The sequence below is a fragment of the Mustela putorius genome, unplaced genomic scaffold, assembly GCF_011764305.1.
Source record: "Mustela putorius furo isolate JIRA1106 unplaced genomic scaffold, ASM1176430v1.1 tig00003834_pilon_pilon_pilon, whole genome shotgun sequence".
NCBI lineage: Eukaryota > Metazoa > Chordata > Mammalia > Carnivora > Mustelidae > Mustela > Mustela putorius.
The window spans coordinates 67103429-67124207 of NW_025421987.1; the positions used below are offsets into that span (position 1 = coordinate 67103429).

Below are 20779 nucleotides of genomic sequence, written 5' to 3' on the forward strand. Positions count from 1 at the left end.
CCGCATGTTTTCCTTCTTTCAAGGAGCACAGTCATGAGCTGCCTATTGGTCAATGCCTGAAAACTGCTGCCTGATATATTGTGTGTAGCTTTATAAATAATTGTAGGGCTTTTTTCATCTTTAAAATGCATCACTTTTTCTCACACATTATAAACCTTAAGTATGTGACAGTGACATAATTTCGTCAGTAATCCTAGGACTTCCACGAGTTTTCCTGAAGCTTATAGCTAGAGTAGTCCAATATAAAAGCTTTTTCCACAGCTATACCTTTCTTTGATGTTTGGGTTATTGAAAACAGACTCACTAGATAATTTATCTTTAGCATAGTCCATTTCTATTCCTTGAAATCTTAGCTGTGCTTTCTTTTTGATGAACATTCTTTTCTGCCTCTGTCTTGAACAGCTTCTTCGTCAGAATCTCCTTTCCTTATACTCTAGAATACAGAGGAAGAAAAGCCATTTAAGCCCCTGGTTGAGACACCAACTTTCAGACCTAGATGTTCAGGCCTATCTTTAAGAAGTTGTTTTATCCTGTTTACTCCTGTAGGTGTAAGGGTGAAGACAGCCCAAGTGGGCTACAGCTGCTTCTTGCTCACGGCACAGACAGAGGCCTAGACTAATGAAGTGAACATTCTCAATGTCCTGCTGCCTTGGGATGGAGCTCAGGCACCTCAGCCTCTCTCCAGGGTTTTTGATATAAAAATCTCCAGATTTTTTATGTAAGAATAAGTCTGGTACCAGTTACTCTTTAATAGCCAGAAGTAAAAATCCAACCATGCCTTTGGAGTATAGTTGAAACTACTTAATGAATATTTTCTGTCTTACCATAGGTATGAACTTATGTGACAATAAGCTATTGGTGACCCATTAGTAGGGAAGGAAGTAGAAATGATTATAAACACTTATGCAGTCCTTATGAGTGCTATTTCTTTTGTCTATAGAGATTATAAGACCAATGTTTTAAAGTTGCTATCAGTTTGAAATATTATATGCAAGTATCTGTCACACAGGAAGCATACAGTTTTTAATATTTTCCCTAATAAAAAAAGAATGTGTGTAAAAGTTATTACAAATATGTGTATAAATTATTACAAATATTGAAAAGATCTGTTACCTAGATGTTCCTATTTTTCTTCAGGTTTCTTTTTTTAATACCGTGTAAGATAATTACTACCTTAAGAAATTAAATGTGGGAAAGATGCTCAATTTCCTCAAAGTGGTGAGCATGTACCTATGAGATTATTCTCAAAACAGGATTATGTATAAACCAATATTTTCTCATTTTTCATTTTTTCATTAATCTCTCTCCCTAATTCAATGTTTAGCATTCATTTGTCCTTGAATAGCAAGTCATTCTTCAACATTTTTTTCCTCGTTTCCCATTCATTTCAGATTCCACGTTATTTCACCCAGTCATCAATGCTATTCTGCAAATTGCTCTCTCAGCCGAACACTCCGAAAATGTGTATAATTCTTTAATGTATTCTAGTATAGTAAAAAGCATAATCTATATTCATATTTTTCAAAACTTTCAAGTTTAGATATCTTTGTTTTTTGTTGACTTTATTTTCTTTATTCTCCCTCCCTGTAATCCTTTCAAATAAAAATCCTTTCACATTTTTTCATTTGGTAATCCTATAAGCATATTATCTCTAGAGAACTTTAGTGTCCTTTGGAATAACTTTGGACACTTCTTCACTCTCATTTACAAAGGTGGAGCTGATGGGGGAGCAAAGCAAGGGCTTGCTTACCTTTTATTTTATTAAGGTATACTATAGGTAATAGCACTGCATGTTTGACTGGCAGTGTAGTGGTCAGAGTAAGACACGGTGAGATGGCACTTTATAGAAGCAGCTACAACACCTCATTGGGTATGATTCCATAACATTTCAGGAAGAATTTTTGCCAGCTCAATAATAGGCAAGTTCAATAGAAATCCCAGGAAGAATGATTGGCTAGTTTTCTATTTAAATAAAAAGCCACATGACTTTGCTGTCTTTTTTTAAATTTTTCCTCCTGGTCATTGCTGTATTCATTATTGGGCTAACTCAAAAGGAACATAGGGGTTCCTGACCTTCTTTACCCGGAATTGTTGAGCATCCTTCAAGAACTATGATCATTCTTTAACCTGTTTGTCAGAAGTGACCAAGTGTAGAGCCTCTTACTGCATTTTAATTTTGAAAACTATTTTTCCCCCCTCAAGAGACCGAGCCTGAGTGGGCAAGATTTTAATATCAAAGAGTAGTTATAACTTTTCTGTTTTACTTTTAATTGATTAGTAAGTAAATTTATTGAAAAATATTAAGTTAATTTAAACCTTTCATCAGTATAGTAAGTAGAAAATAGGAACCATCTGCCAGTAAGAAATGGTTTTAAATAAATACAATGAAACCAACCATAATATGGTTACGTTCCCACCTAATATATGCTTATATATAATGCTTATGCTTATATGGGTTCTGAGACCAAGGCCTACATCTTTTTTTACAGAAGAGAGATCATGTTTTAGAGTCAGGGTTGTTAAGTATATCTTTGTGTCAAAGTGGGACATTCGTCATGACGTGATCAGGATTGAAGCTAAGCTGGAAGGAGAATCATTTTCTCATTAGTGTGACCCAATGTAGTATAAATCTGCCTCTAATACCTAAAATCATCTCTAAACCAATAGTGGCACTTGCCCTGTGTGTTTGGACAGGCTACCTTGGGGAAAATCCTCTTAATTCTAGAATACTAATTTCAGAGTTACCTGAATCTCCCCTGCATCTTTACCAATCACCGACTATAAAGTACAGTTAGTCTTAAAAATATAGAGAACCCAATGAAAAATAGTGTACTTGAGGGGAGGAGTCAAGATGGCGGAGAAGTAGCAAGCTGAGACTGCTTCAGCTAGCCGGAGATCAGCTAGATAGCTTATCTAAAGATTGCAAACACCTGAAAATCCATCGGCAGATCGAAGAGAAGAAGAACAGCAATTCTGGAAACAGAAAATCAGCCACTTTCTAAAGGTAGGACCAGCGGAGAAGTGAATCCAAAGCGACGGGAAGATAGACCCCGGGGGGAGGGGCCGGCTCCCGGCAAGCGGCGGAGCAACCGCGCACAAAATCAGGACTTTTAAAAGTCTGTTCCGCTGAGGGACATCGCTCCAGAGGCTAAACCGGGGCGAAGCCCACGCGGGGTCAGCGTGGCCTCAGGTCCCGCAGGGTCACAGAAGGATCGGGGGTGTCTGAGTGTCGCAGAGCTTGCGGGTATTGGAACGGGAAGGCCGGCTACAGAGACAGAGCCGACAGTAAGCTCGCAGCTCCGTGTTACCTTGAACCGGTCACAGGCTCGGTGAGCTCGGAGCGCGGCCGGAGGTCAGGCAGACGGGAGTAACTGGGCGCTGTTCTCTGAGGGCGCACTGAGGAGTGGGGCCCTGGGCTCTCGGCTCCTCCGGGACGGAGACCAGGAGGCCGCCATTTGTATTCCCGTCCTCTGGAACTCTACGGAAAGCGCTCAGGGAACAAAAGCTCCTGAAAGCAAACCCGAGCGGATTACTCACCCCGGCCCCGGGTAAGGGCGGTGTAATTCCGCCTGGGGCAAAGACACTTGAGAATCACTACAACAGGCCCCTCCCCCAGAAGAACAACAAGAAATCCAGCCGAGACCAAGTTCACCTACCAAGGAGTGCGGTTTCAATACCAAGGAGAGCAGCAGAATTCCAGAGGAGGAGAAAGCCAAGCACGGAACTCATGGCTTTTTTCCTGTGATTTTTTTTAGTCTTGCAGTTAATTTAATTTTTTCTTTTTCATTTTTTTTTTTTTTTCTCGCCTTCGGGTAAAATTTTATTTTTTTTAACTGTTACCTTTTTCTTTTTTAACGATTTTTTACTAGTTTATCTAATATATATATATATATATATTTTTTACATTTTTCTTAGGTGTTTTTATTTTTTTAAAATTTTTTTTCTTTTCTTTTTTTTTTTTTTTCTTTTTTTTTTTTTTTCTTTTCTTTTTTCTCTCTTCCTTTTTGAACCTCTTTTTATCCCCTTTCTCCCCACTCACGATTTTGGATCTCTTCTAATTTGGTTAAAGCATATTTTCCTGGGGTTGTTGCCACCCTTTTAGTATTTTACTTGCCCCTTCATTTACTCTTATCTGGACAAAATGACAAGACGGAAAAATTCAACACAAAAAAAAAAAAGAACAAGAGGCAGTACCGAAGGCTAGGGACCTAATCAATACAGACATCGGTAATATGTCAGATCTAGAGTTCAGAATGACAATTCTCAAGGTTCTAGCCGGGCTCGAAAAAGGCATGGAAGATATTAGAGAAACCCTCTCGAGAGATATAAAAGCCCTTTCTGGAGAAATAAAAGAACTAAAATCTAACCAAGGTGAAATCAAAAAAGCTATTAATGAGGTGCAATCAAAAATGGAGGCTCTCACTGCTAGGATAAATGAGGCAGAAGACAGAATTAGTGATATAGAAGACCAAATGACAGAGAATAAAGAAGCTGATCAAAAGAGGGACAAACAGCTACTGGACCACGAGGGGAGAATTCGAGAGATAAGTGACACCATAAGACGAAACAACATTAGAATAATTGGGATTCCAGAAGAAGAAGAAAGTGAGAGGGGAGCAGAAGGTATACTGGAGAGAATTATTGGGGAGAATTTCCCCAATATGGCAAAGGGAACGAGCATCAAAATTCAGGAGGTTCAGAGAATGCCCCTCAAAATCAATAAGAATAGGCCCACACCTCGTCACCTAATAGTAAAATTTACAAGTCTCAATGACAAAGAGAAAATCCTGAAAGCAGCCCGGGAAAAGAAGTCTGTAACATACAATGGTAAAAATATTAGATTGGCAGCTGACTTATCCACAGAGACCTGGCAGGCCAGAAAGAGCTGGCATGATATTTTCAGAGCACTAAACGAGAAAAAACATGGAGCCAAGAATACTATATCCAGCTAGGCTATCATTGAAAATAGAAGGAGAGATTAAAAGCTTCCAGGACAAACAACAACTGAAAAAGATTTTGCAAATACCAAACCAGCTCTACAGGAAATCTTGAAAGGGGTCCTCTAAGCAAAGAGAGAGCCTACAAGTGGTAGATCAGAAAGGAACAGAGACCATATACAGTAACAGTCACCTTACAGGCAATACAATGGCACTAAATTCATATCTCTCAATAGTTACCCTGAATGTGAATGGGCTAAATGCCCCTGTCAAAAGACACAGGGTATCAGAATGGATAAAAAAACAAAACCCATCTATATGTTGCCTCCAAGAAACACATTTTAAGCCCGAAGACACCTCCAGATTTAAAGTGAGGGGGTGGAAAAGAATTTACCATGCTAATGGACATCAGAAGAAAGCAGGAGTGGCAATCCTTATATCAGATCAATTAGATTTTAAGCCAAAGACTATAATAAGAGATGAGGAAGGACACTATATCATACTCAAAGGGTCTGTCCAACAAGAAGATTTAACAATTTTAAATATCTATGCCCCCAATGTGGGAGCAGCCAACTATATAAACCAATTAATAACAAAATCAAAGAAACACATCAACAATAATACAATGATAGTAGGGGACTTTAACACTCCCCTCACTGAAATGGACAGGTCATCCAAGCAAAAGATCAGCAAGGATATAAAGGCCTTAAATGACACACTGGACCAGATGGACATCACAGATATATTCAGAATATTTCATCCCAAAGCAACAGAATACACATTCTTCTCTAGTGCACATGGAACATTCTCCAGAATAGATCACATCCTCGGTCCTAAATCAGGACTCAACCGGTATCAAAAGATTGGGATCATTCCCTGCATATTTTCAGACCACAATGCTCTAAAGCTAGAACTCAACCACAAAAGGAAGTTTGGAAAGAACCCAAATACATGGAGACTAAACAGTATCCTTCTAAAGAATGAATGGGTCAACCGGGAAATTAAAGAAGAATTGAAAAAAATCATGGAAACAAATGATAATGAAAACACAACGGTTCAAAATCTGTGGGACACAACAAAGGCAGTCCTGAGAGGAAAATATATAGCGGTACAAGCCTTTCTCAAGAAACAAGAAAGGTCTCAGGTACACAACCTAACCCTACACCTAAAGGAGCTGGAGAAAGAACAAGAAAGAAACCCTAAGCCCAGCAGGAGAAGAGAAATCATAAAGATCAGAGCAGAAATCAATGAAATAGAAACCAAAAAAACAATAGAACAAATCAACGAAACTAGGAGCTGGTTCTTTGAAAGAATTAATAAAATTGATAAACCCCTGGCCCGACTTATCAAAAAGAAAAGAGAAAGGACCCAAATAAATAAAATCATGAATGAAAGAGGAGAGATCACAACTAACACCAAAGAAATACAAACTATTATAAGAACATACTATGAGCAACTCTACGGCAATAAATTTGACAATCTGGAAGAAATGGATGCATTCCTAGAAACATATAAACTACCACAACTGAACCAGGAAGAAATAGAAAGCCTGAACAGACCCATAACCAGTAAGGAGATTGAAACAGTCATTAAAAATCTCCAAACAAACAAAAGCCCAGGGCCAGACGGCTTTCCGGGGGAATTCTACCAAACATTTAAAGAAGAACTAATTCCTATTCTCCTGAAACTGTTCCAAAAAATAGAAATGGAAGGAAAACTTCCAAACTCATTTTATGAGGCCAGCATCACCTTGATCCCCAAACCAGACAAGGATCCCACCAAAAAAGAGAGCTATAGACCGATATCCTTGATGAACACAGATGCGAAAATACTCAACAAAATACTAGCCAATAGGATTCAACAGTACATTAAAAAGATTATTCACCACGACCAAGTGGGATTTATTCCAGGGCTGCAAGGTTGGTTCAACATCCGCAAATCAGTCAATGTGATACAACACATCAATAAAAGAAAGAACAAGAACCATATGATACTCTCAATAGATGCTGAAAAAGCATTTGACAAAGTACAACATCCCTTCCTGATCAAAACTCTTCAAAGTGTAGGGATAGAGGGCACATACCTCAATATCATCAAAGCCATCTATGAAAACCCACCGCAAATATCATTCTCAATGGAGAAAAACTGAAAGCTTTTCCGCTAAGGTCAGGAACACGGCAGGGATGTCCATTATCACCACTGCTATTCAACATCGTACTAGAGGTCCTAGCCTCAGCAATCAGACAACAAAAGGAAATTAAAGGCATCCAAATCGGCAAAGAAGAAGTCAAATTATCACTCTTCGCAGATGATATGATATTATATGTGGAAAACCCAAAAGAATGCACTCCAAAACTGCTAGAACTTATACAGGAATTCAGTAAAGTGTCAGGATATAAAATCAATGCACAGAAATCAGTTGCATTTCTCTACACCAACAGCAAGACAGAAGAAAGAGATATTAAGGAGTCAATCCCATTTACAATTGCATCCAAAACCATAAGATACCTAGGAATAAACCTAACCAAAGAGACACAGAATCTATACTCAGAAAACTATAAAGTACTCATGAAAGAAATTGAGGAAGACACAAAGAAATGGAAAAATGTTCCATGCTCCTGGATTGGAAGAATAAATATTGTGAAAATGTCTATGCTACCTAAAGCAATCTACACATTTAATGCAATTCCTATCAAAGTACCATCCATCTTTTTCAAAGAAATGGAACAAATAATTCTAAAATTTATATGGAACCAGAAAAGACCTCGAATAGCCAAAGGGATATTGAAAAAGAAAGCCAACGTTGGTGGCATCACAATTCCGGACTTCAAGCTCTATTACAAAGCTGTCATCATCAAGACAGCATGGTACTGGCACAAAAACAGACACATAGATCAATGGAACAGAATAGAGAGCCCAGAAATAGACCCTCAAATCTATGGTCATCTAATCTTCGACAAAGCAGGAAAGAATGTCCAATGGAAAAAAAGACAGCCTTTTCAATAAATGGTGCTGGGAAAATTGGACAGCCACATGCAGAGAAAAAATGAAATTGGACCATTTCCTTACACCACACACAAAAATAGACTCAAAATGGATGAAGGACCTCAATGTACGAAAGGAATCCATCAAAATCCTTGAGGAGAACACGGGCAGCAACCTCTTCGACCTCTGCCGCAGCAACATCTTCCTAGGAACAACGCAAAAGGCAAAGGGAACCAAGGGAAAAAATGAACTACTGGGATTTCATCAAGATCAAAAGCTTTTGCACAGCAAAGGAAACAGTTAACAAAATCAAAAGACAACTGACAGAATGGGAGAAGATATTTGCAAACGACATATCAGATAAAGGACTAGTGTCCAGAATCTATAAAGAACTTAGCAAACTCAACACCCAAAGAACAAATAATCCAATCAAGAAATGGGCAGAAGACATGAACAGACATTTCTGCAAAGAAGACATCCAGATGGCCAACAGACACATGAAAAAAGTGCTCCATATCACTCGGCATCAGGGAAATACAAATCAAAACCACAATGAGATATCACCTCACACCAGTCAGAATGGCTAAAATCAACAAGTCAGGAAATGACAGATGCTGGCGAGGATGCGGAGAAAGGGGAACCCTCCTCCACTGTTGGTGGGAATGCAAGCTGGTCCAGCCACTCTGGAAAACAGCATGGAGGTTCCTCAAAATGTTGAAAATAGAACTGCCCTATGACCCAGCAATTGCACTATTGGGTATTTACCCTAAAGATACAAATGTAGTGATCCAAAGGGACACATGCACCCGAATGTTTATAGCAGCAATGTCCACAATAGCCAAACTATGGAAAGAACCTAGATGTCCATCAACAGATGAATGGATCAAGAAGATGTGGTATATATACACAATGGAATACTATGCAGCCATCAAAAGAAATGAAATCTTGCCATTTGCAACAACATGGATGGAACTAGAGCGTATCATGCTTAGCGAAATAAGTCAAGCAGAGAAAGACAACTATCATATGATCTCCCTGATATGAGGAAGTGGTGATGCAACATGGAGGCTTAAGTGGGTAGAAGAATAAATGAAACAAGATGGGATTGGGAGGGAGACAAACCATAAGTGACTCTTAATCTCACAAAACAAACTGAGGGTTGCCGGGGGGAGGGGGTTTGGGAGAAGGGGGTGGGATTATGGACATTGGGGAGGGTATGTGATTTGGTGAGTGCTGTGAAGTGTGTAAACCTGGTGATTCACAGACCTGTACCCCTGGGGATAAAAATATATGTTTATAAAAATAAAAAAATTAAAAAAAAAAAAAAAAAAAAAATAGTGTACTTTGGGATATTTACTAAATAAGGAAAACTATCAGTCATAATTTTTTCTGGTTGTGGTTTTAAGCATGGTGAACAAATATGTTTAGTTTTAAGAGTCCTAAAGAAGTGATCTGGTTGAATCAGATGATAGGTCATTACAAACCACAACACTATCTACAAATTCAGCAGACCTGAGGAACAGAGCCAGTGTTTTAAAGATTATTTATTTATTTATTTGACAGACAGAGATCACAAATAGGCAGAGAGACAGGCAGAGAGAGAGGGAGGAAGCAGGCTCCCCTCTGAGCAGGGAGCCTGATGCAGGGCTCAATTCCAGGACCCTGAGATCATGACCTGAGCCGAAGGCAGAGGATCTAACCCACTGAGCCACCCAGGCATCCCCAGAGCTGGTGTTTTAAAGATTCAAGTTTTTAAACAGAAACTGGTCCTCAGTCATATATTTAACAATCATTTTCTTTAGCTGAGGCCTTTAATGAATCTCTAGTTTTTGAAGGCACTCATGATTGCCCCAAAGATTTCTCTTTTTTACCTGTAAAAGTCACAGGCACATTCACACACATGCACAGAGATACATGCATCCACACAAATAGTACCCTGAACAGTGAAAACTATGTCAGAAGGCAAGCAGGAGACTGAAAACAGAAAATAGACACTAAGTGTCAAGATATTTCACAAGGTAAGAACTTCAAAAATTAAAAGAAAACAAAAAAGCTTCTGGAGTCAGAGCTGCAGTAGAGTGCACAGAAAAACTTTCACTGCAGTATTGTTTATTACATCACACTTTTCCCTCCTAGGCCAAAGCAATAGAATGAGCCTCCAGCATACTCACAGACATATCTCAATTTCTGAAAAACAGGCTCAGACTCTGCTCTGGACCTGCTCATAGGCAGAAGTAGCTCACAGTCTGATTTGAAGAGTGTTTGGGGGAAAAGAAAAGTAAAAATCCTTCCCCACAACAATTATTAATCATTTCCCATGCATCAATATATAGATTTTGGTAAGGTCTGTCAGTCTAGGAGGCCATTCTTTACCCCTATCCACCCTAGTAAACTCCTATTATTCCGTAAAGCCAGACCAAATAATCTTCTTTGTGTCAATTCTTAGGCTCAAACTGTGCTTTCACATCCCCCTGTTCTAAGATTTACTGTTTCCTTTTATGGTTTTTACTTGATTGCCTCCCTCATAGTGTAGAGGCAGTATTCTGAATCAACTCCTGATAGGCTCAAATACCAGCTTGACTTTTTAATTAGTTTTGGAACTTTGGGAAAGCCTTTTTTTAAAAATTTCTTTAAAATTTTATTTTATCTTTTTAAATTTTAATTGCCTGATTCCTTAATTAAAATGAAAATAATGTTATTTTATTTTTTTTTTCTGAAGATTAAACAAGGTATGCAAAATGTTGAGCATATATCTGAGACTCCGTGAATGGTAATTATTAGTGTTTTTTTTTTTTTTTGAAACTTTGAGTTTAGAAAAAAGGTCACTTCCTATTTTTAAGAGCTATAAAACTGATGTATATAGCTTACTTATGTATTATGTTATCTATCTATATACGTCCCATTTAATTTTATTAATTGAAAATATACAAATATGTGCAAGGCAGGAGGAAAGTTTGGGACCACCACCACCTACCACTCCCCATATTCTTAATTCCTGCTTTGAACATCCTCTGGCCCAGGTAATGTGTAAGGTTTCTAAGTGAGGTATATAGTCACCTCACTTACACAGAAAAAACCATTTAACTCATGAAACATGGCCATTTTGTAATTGGATAGTTACATTGTTTATATGATACTTTTCATATACACACTGCTCAAGGCATTTCATAAATAAAGACCATTTAGTTTGCTAAGGAGGAGTTCTGCATGGGTATTATCGTCTTGTAAGGAGAGTAATTGGATTACAGAGCCTATTTGACCATTTATTTATTACATATGTCTGATAAATAATGTAAAATTACTATTTCTCCACTGTATCTCTTTTTAAATTATATACATGTATCATTTGTATGTATTCCTTTTCTGATCTGATTTAGTAGCTTATAACGTAATTACAATTATGCATCTTTAATTCTTATGGTCAGTTTCTGGAATTGTCTATATTACCTTCAAATCTGGCTCCCTTCCTTCAGAGTTCTTCCTTTTTCATATGTAACCACACTGACCAAGAGTATCTGGGGCTTAGTCAGTCCAAAAATATCAGACCCACCTCCAAATATTAGCCATACAGAAAGAAATGCAAAGTGTAATTCATTCACAGCATTAAACCTTGGCCTCTGTCACTTGGTGTCAGTGATACAATTACATCCACACCTCATGGAAGATTTCCTGAGTTGATGGCTGTCACTCACACGTCCTAGCTCAGCCTCCATGCTACACCTACCCTGCAAAGTGCCAATATCAGTCCTTTCCAAACACTCCTTTGGCCATTTACTTAAACAGAGAAAAATGTGTACTTCTACTAAGGCAGAACTGTGTTAACCATAAAAAGACCAGGATTATTAGAACACAGAGATAAAAACAAATATTCAACATTCATATACCTACAAAATAAATCTAATTGGTACCCAAATCCCCTCCTTTTTTTCTATCTGGCTTTAGTTCACATAAACTAATATTTGCTCACTTGCATGACCAAGCGGAGCCACTCAAGTGACTAAAAAAACCTAGTAACTGTGCTGAGTCAAGGTGACATTTTATCTTTATCTTTCAGAGAGGATATGAGAATGTCACCCATTTATAAATAAGTACATTTATACATAAAATAAGCCCATATAATACTTATTTCATTGAACACAATGTCTTACATGTATTAAGAATTGTTTAAACTGTAGAAATGTATTGGTTTACTAAGTATAATTTAGTTTATACTTTTTATTGAGAATGTGTTCAATCAATTTTAGGTATATCCTTAATGCAAATTTTTGAGACATATCTTGGTTGACAGAGACTGTGATGAGTACTTTACATATATTTTCTCATTATATCAATTATATGTAGTGGACATTATTATTTCCACTTAACAGGAAACTGAGTTTTAAAGGTTTAGATGAATTGCTCATAGTGTCTAATGAAGTCAGGATTTGAATCCATTTCTTTCTGACTCTAAAAGTAAAATGTTTAGCCAGCATGACAATATTAACTTTCTACTTATTAGAATGCAAATGCCCCTGTATTGCATTATAGAATAACTCCCTGACCTTAATATGAATGTGTTTCATAGATTGCTTCCACTGTAACATTAACAAATTGTATGTTAGGAGGGTATGTATGTAGGCAAAAGAAGGAAATACATAAATGCTAGAACAAGAGGGAAAGGAGAGCAACTATACCGAAATCAAGCAATCTGACTTCCTTTATTATTTTGCTTTGCTCCAAGGTACTAAGATTCAATCATTTTGAAAATAAGCACTTTTAGAAAATAAGTACTTTCACAGTTTCATTACAACATACATCACACATATGAGCACACAAAGATACAGACATGTCAAGTTGACATGCAAACTCAGTACAGATGAATTAAAGACTACAGATTATTTGTTTTTAATCTCCCTTCCCCTCATAAAATATCTGGATTTTATAAAATAAGAAAAAAGAAATTTTTAAGGACTATTCAGTTTTGTCTTATGAACTCAGAAATTTTATGTAAAATGTTAAGGTAGAATTTCATAAACCCACTATATTTGATATTGATCTATTCATCTATTCATCTATTCATCAATAGAGGTAAACTGATCTCAGAAGCCTTCCGCACTTCAGAGGACAACAAAGATTACACATGCATTTAAAAATTTTTAGAATTTGAAAAATTATTCAAAGTTGTTTTTATGATGTAATATGTGTTTGCAATAACAAAATAACCATGAGAGATCAAATTTAAATTTTAAAATTTAAAATGAGATATGAAGGTTATTAGCTAATACTATGGTAGTAGTCATATCAGAAGATGTGAGTGTATCCAATCAACATGTTATATAACTTAAACCAAAACAAAGTTGTATGCCCATTATATCTCAATAAGGCTGAAAAAACACAATTTAAGATGAAAAATCATTCAGGCAAAATTTTTGTTGCTAGAGTAGATGGGTATTTAAACAATTTTAAAAATGAGAGCCACACTATTTCTATGTATTGGGTATGTTTTCATATACATTATATTGCCAATGTATTAACACTTATAAATAAAAACATTTTGAACTTAAAATTAAGATTTCCAGTTAGTTTTTAATAATATGGTAAAACATGGTTTTTATAATTTCAGTTACCTAAGAGCATATTGAAAACAGGATCTTGCCATATTCAGTTTTGAATTTCTAGTGCTTCTTAAAATACCTGACTTATAGTATCTATTCACTAAATTGAAGAACTTTGAAATAATAGTTAAACATAAATATTAATATAGTTTTTTTTAAATTATTTTGACAAAATATTTCTTAATATTTCAATTGCATCTAGATACTGATTTAAAAATTTCATTTCTTGCTATCACATTCAACATGTTACATGCATATGGCATTCAACCTTTCTTTGTAATAGTCTAATTAATATATTTCAATTTCAGAATTGAACATTAACAGTTAATATGAATTTTAATATGCATCATTTATAGAGCTTGATATTTCCCAATTTCACATTTTTATCAATTTATTTGTAATATGTAAATTTGTATGCCCTTTTCTTAGAGTGTCATCACTGATGAGATTACCATTTCCAGGGCTGAATGGAACTGAACATGTAACTAACCTCAGTGAATTCTGTAAGCCCTAGTTGGGTGACCTCTGCTACCCTTTCTTTGCCTCCTCCCTCCTTTAGTTAGGACACCTGCTTCACAGTCATTGGACCAATTTTAACTTATTTTCCAGTATAAAACAAAACAAAATAAATAAATATAAAATAAAATGAAACAAAACAAAAAAATAAAGCAAAACCAAATAACAAAAACCAAAATTATAAGTTACTGTATTTAGGGAAACCTGGGTGGCTCAGTCAGTTAAGAAGCCAACTCTTGATTTTGCCTCAGGTCATGAACTCAGGGTCCTGGGACTGAGCCACACCCTGGGCTCTGTGTTCAGTGTGGAGTCTGATAGAGGATTCTTTCTCCCTCCCCTTCTGCCGCCCTATCTGCTGGCATGCTTTCTCTCTCTCTCAAATAAATAAATGAATCTTTAAAAAAAAAGTACTGCATTTAAATTCGTATCAATGTTTTCCCAAAGTTATTTAAATAAATATTAATTAAAATATATAAAACATAGATTGTAATCTCTTTAGAATATTTAATCAGGACTATTATCTACTGTGGACAAAATCCTCAGAAATTAACAATGGTCTTTTACCACTTTTTTCTTATAATGCTGTATATCCTTATATTTCTATTTGAGATAAATCTAGAAATTACAGAAAGATTGCTTAATCATTTGAGAACACAAGTAATGGGAAAGCAGAATATTAAAACCTTGTTTGAATCATCAGGATGTCAAACTTTATACAACGCAAACCCTGATTTTAGGCAGTGGGTAACTGAATGATTTTATTAATCAAAATGAGGAATTAGGGCGCCTGGGTGGCTCAGTGGGTTAAAGCCCCTGCCTTCAGCTCAGGTCATGATCCCAGAGTCCTGGGATCGAGCCCCACATTGGGCTCTCTCCTCAGTGGAGAGCCTGCTTCCTCCTCTCTCTCTGCCTGCCTCTCTGCCTACTTGTGATCTTTGTCAAATAAATGAATACAATATTTGTTTTTTAAAATGAGGAATTAAACCAGATAATTTCTCAATATTTCTCCTTTTTGGAAAACCTTTAAAAGAATTTTTAAAAAAGGAGTTTGGGGATGGATAATGCAAATACATAACTTAATTTTTTAGCTGCTGGAAAATATTTGAACAGTAAAAAGATCTCACTTATCTAGGACTTTATGATTTAATCCTTCTTACTGACCTTGCTCTGCTGCTTAAAAATATTCTCTGGTTTCCCCAATACTTCAAGGCAAAGCAGTGTAACAGAAAGGACTTTTTTCTTGATCCAACAGTGCCCTATTATTCTTTGACCTAACCTTTTCTCTTCAAAAGCTATCTTCATTTATATTTCTCTAAAGCCATTTCCTCTCAGCTTTTATTATCCATTTATGCCTTCAGCCTTCATCCCTTAAAATTGCTCTTTTCCCCTACCTTTCTACAGAAATTGCTCTCTTAAAAGTCATTAATGAGTTTCTTTTACCCAAATACAATATACACTTTCAATTTCCTTATTTTCCTCAAACTATCTCTACTGTTTTGCACTAGAAAATACTTTTGTGTTTGTTTGTTTGTTTGTTTAATTTTTTTATAAGGGAAGAATGTGGCTACAATGTCTGAAATTTTGTCAACAAATCCCAAAAAAGACGTTACAATGATGCTAAGGCTCATTAAACCTAGAGCTTAAAGACTGTACTGTTTCCAAAGTAGTTTTAAGGACCTCAACAAGTGAAAAGATTTGCATATTTTTAATATTACATTACATTAATATGGCAAGTTTCATTATCCAGTTTCTATTAAACAGGACTCAAGACCTCTCTGGTTCCAGTTATGCCTCATATTTTTAAAATCAATTTCCACCTTTTGATTGGATCAGACTCTCTGATTCTTAGTTACATCTCCTAGTGGTGATCATCTGGTTGGCTAGTAGACACTGATAGTTTGCTAATTAGCAAATTAATTACTGCTCTTGAACATTTATATATACCTTATCAGGTAAAGGGTCTGGTGGCATTCAGATGGCACAAAATATGGCAATGGGAAGCAGAGGGTAAAGGCAGTTCAGTTTTATTTCTAGGGGATATTAGATTATTATAGTAATTATCACTTTTGGTATATATTTGATTCCTTACTTATCAATATCCTTGCTTTGCATAGGAGAGCTTCATTAAAAATTTTACTAGATGGGGGCACCTGGGTGGCTCAGTGGGTTAAAGCCTCTGCCTTGGCTCAGGTCATGATCCCAGGGTCCTTAGATTGAGCCCTGCATTAGGCTCTCTGCTCAGTGGAGAGCCTGCTTCTCCTTCTCTCTCTGGCTGCCTCTTTATTTGTCATCTCTGTCTATCAAATTAATAAACAAAATCTTAAAAAAAAAGAATTTACCAGTTGTGAACTGCTAATTTGCCATCCTAGAGTTGTAAAGAAGGTGTCCTTCTGATAATTAGTCCCTTGACTTCCATTTCTAATCATTATATATATATGTGCTTGTCATATATATATATATAAAGTTTATATCTATATCTATATCTATATCTATATCTATATATATGTGATAATGGAGATGGATATAAATATCTCAGAAAGTATTTAAGGATTCTTTTTCTTCCTCTCTCTGTTTTTCCCTCTATCTTTTGTAGGCCTGTTTGGTTGTTGGGAATAGGTAAACAGGTACACCCTCAGGTTAGCACAAATGCAGTTTTATGTTGGGTATGTGTTCAGAACTAAGAGAAATCTAAGAATAAATTTTAAGTGGTCTAAGCCTCAAAGAGAGTAAGAGATGGTTCTTCAGTGAATGCATTTCTCTTGACCCCAGCAGTGAGTCACTAATCTACAACCAACATCAATAGGATTCCTATTTTGCCTATGTACACACATAGGCAAATACACACCTATGTCAGTTTGTTACCTTTTATTGCTATTTGCTACTGCTGCTTCTTAGTTTTGTCTTATACATGACTCCATTATTGTCACTGGAATATTATTATACTTCAGACACTCTTAGCTACACCTTCCACTTACTAACTCAGCCTGGATTTCTCAATATACTTTATAAAAGAAAGACTTTTTTGGGCAAATTTATTGTATCGTGCATTATGCAAGTGCACTCATGGACCACCGATCAGACTCTGAATTTGTTACCTTTGGATAGGATATCTATCCCTGGTCCAAACAGCTTGAGTCATATGGCATGATCATATGGTAAAATAAAGGACAATACCTTTGAAGTGATGAATAAGGCTGTGTTGAATAGTTTGGGATGTTTCCAGGCAGGTACTAAGATTGGCACTAATCCAACCATCATTGCCTACTCCTATATATTTTCGGATATATATATATATATATATATATATATATATATATATAAATTTTTTTGCAACCTCTTGACTTTTTTTTTTAAGTAATGCTGACACTTGTCTATTTCTGTCTCTGAAGAGAAAGAGATGAGACACTTTCCTCTTTGAAAATTTCCTCCTAATGTCTTTATGAATAGGTGCCTTAAGGTTTTGTCCTAGGATGTGCGTTCTTTACCCTTTGATTTTTATCCAGAAATAATAATTCTTATGGAGTCAGTTATAACAACTTTTATATAGTTCTTGAGTTTATAGTATTAGCAGAATTTTCGTTATATAGTCTTATATAGAAGTAAAGTTCAGGGACGCCTGGGTGGCTCAGTTGGTTAAGCCGCTGCCTTCGGCTCAGGTCATGATTCCAAGGTCCTGGGATCGAGTCCCACATCGGGCTCCTTGCTCGGCAGGGAGCCTGCTTCTCTCATCGCTGCCTCTGCCTCCCTCTCTGCCTGCTTGTGTGTACTCTCTCTCTATCTCTGGCAAATAAATAAAATCTTAAAAAAAAAAAAGAAGTAAAGTTCAGCAGCAAACAAATGGCATTCAGTTGGGTAATTTGAAGACAGTTTAATAGAATTTTAAAAGGTGCTAGATGAGTGAAAAAGAACATAAGGGATAATACCATACTTAAGGGTTCACATTCAGCGTTTTTCCTGTCACTGTACCTGAAGAAGAGAGAGAAAGGAGAAAATGTTATTGGAACCCAAAAATACAAAGGGCTATGTGGAGAGGCCACCAGTCATAAAGGAGGAAGTCAGCCTCACAGGAAGACAATTTAGGAATATAACCTACCTCAGTCTCCTTCCACCTTCCAGATATCCTGCCAGTGCTTCCAATCAGATGAACCCAACTGGAAGCCTAAAGGCAAGAGATATCATGAGTGTGGTCTAGATGTAGAGTGGAGAATATGTCTGAAAGGGCAAGTAGTTCAGTTCAATCCTCTTAAACATTTAATAGATTTTTCACTGCCTACTTAAACAAGTACAGTGTTTAAAGTCTTTCACTGAATGGCCTAAATCTTTCCTATTAGCTTTATTAGCTTTATTGGCAAAATTGGGCTGTAGGAACAGTCTCCATATCTTCCCATTTTCATATACACTGTAGTATATGCCTTGCTTTTTGTTGAAATAATTTCTTTCTTCCTTTGGCACATCTCTATCACCTGGAAATGTGTATATGCTCTTAGACTTGCTTCACCATTTCCCTTCTACATTTCTTCCTCAATGTATGTATAGTATGTATAAATTGAATTTCTATAAATAAAACTTCTGTCTTATTTAGACACTTATTTTATTCCATCTTGTACTTTGTGGTAGTCAGAATTCTAAGATGCCCCCTAATATCCTCTCTCCTTCCCCAAGTGTGCATGCCCTGGGTAATTCCCTTACCCTTGACTATAAGCAAGAACAGTGAATATGACGTACATTACTCCTATGGTTATCCTCATATGGCAAAGGCATTTTCTAGATGTATTCAGTCAATTTTGAGTTAATCAAAATGGATATTATTCTAAGTGGACCTGACTAATAAGCTGAACACTTGAAAGAGACTGGAACCTTTCTTCAGACAGTTAAACCATGGGAAATACTCCTGCCTTGGGAAGGAAATCATGGGAAATTCTTGCAGCCTTAGAGAGAGACACACAAGAAATGGTGGACAGTCTTTAGTAGGTGAAAATGGCTCCCTGTTGCCAACTAGCAGGAAAACAAGAATCTCTGTCTTACAGTACGAAGAAACTTGGGGCGCTTGGGTGGCTCAGTCAGTTAAGCCTCTGCCTTCAGGTCAGGTCATGATCTTGGGGTCCTCGGAGCGAGCCCTGCATTGGGCTCTCTGCTCAACAGAGATCCTGCTTCCTCCCCAACCCTCTGCCTGTCTCTCTGCCTGCTTGTGATCTCTGTCAGTCAAATGGATGAATAAAATCTAAAAAAAAAAAAAAAAAAAAAGAAGAAGAAGAAGAAGAAGAAACTGAATTCTACCAATAATCCATGAGTCTGAAATAGCATACTGGCCCTCCAATGAGATTGCAGCCCTAGCTTGTCCCTTGCTTTTAGCCTTCTGAGACCCTTAGCAGAGGACCCAGCTAACCCATACCCACACCCCTAACCAGACAAAGCTATGAGATAATAATTTTCTTGTTTTATGCCACTGAGTTTTGGTAACTTGTTACACAGCAATATAAATCTAATATATACTTCAGGTAAGTCTGTATCTGTCTAATTCCACCTTCAAAATTATAAGCTTCTTGAAATCTATGGTTATGCTTTACTTCAATAAGATTCTCTATAATTATTTGAATAGATGGCATAAAATATATATAAAGCAACTGAACTATAGAAAGAAATCAATGTTTGAACATTATATATGTCAAACCATATTTATAATGGAACCTTCATTCTATGAAGCACTAGAAAAATAGAGCTATTCAGTGAAGAATGGAAATCTTTGTATTCAAAGATTAATATTATAGGACTTTCCTTATGTAATCAGTGCATAATAGAGGAAAAGAGTAGTTTGGATTATGGTTTCCCAAAATGATTTCAAATTGTAGATTATTAGTGCCATATGGGATATCTAAATATCACCTTATTCAACTCATTAGCTTTGTAAATGACAAACAATAATACATCCTAAACGACCAAAACAACATTTATAAAATGTCAGTTACAGAGTGTAGGTAGAGATTCAATCCTTTTGCTTTACCATACCGAGCAACCTCTGGCACCTCCTTCTATAATACCCTGATGAGAATGATTGATGCAGACAGACAGAGAGAGAGCCACAGGTTCCTAGATGGGTTCAAAATATCACATGATGAAAAAGAAATTATGATGAGTTACAGCAACTCTTTTCAAGGCAGTAAAGTATTGTCTGGATTGAACCAGAAAAATTAATGATTTTAGAGATGTACGGGAAGGTCAGTTAGTGTTTGTTTTGTTTAAGATTAATTATCAGTTTTGTGGCTGAAAACATTTTTTAAACGAAGCAAAAAGTTCAGGCTTTTAAAGGATAAAAATATTAATACGTAGTTTTCCATTCAGAAACATCCAATAAAGAACGGTGTTCTTTATTCTTAGGTTTGATGGTACTGAGTGGTCAAGAGAAAATACCTCAAAACTGAACATTGAAACAAGCAGAGAAGATTGGGAGGCAATAAGACTTAGCACTTCAGAAAGATGCATGATTTTAAAGTTTGCATTTCCTTTCTACAAATGGAGTTAGAGAACAGAAGGCAGATGCTGTCTGATTATCTCAGATTCAGCTAAAGGAGGATGTCATTTGTTACACCAATTTACAGGAACTGCATAAAACAGTCATAACAAGAGCATATTTTCCTTGCCTGTGCCATGTTAATCATCATTACATCTTTTCTGATCACTCCAGAAAGAAAAGTTACAGATGTTAAGGGAAAGGGGCAAACATAAAAAAGAGAACTATGCTCTGGTTAG

The 20779-nt window shown here is 36.4% G+C and overlaps 1 pseudogene; it reads right to left on the reverse strand.

Annotated features, from left to right (window-relative positions):
• Window positions 1-227: 227 nt before the first annotated feature.
• On the reverse strand, window positions 228-631 carry LOC101678650 (annotated as a pseudogene).
• Window positions 632-20779: the final 20148 nt, after the last annotated feature.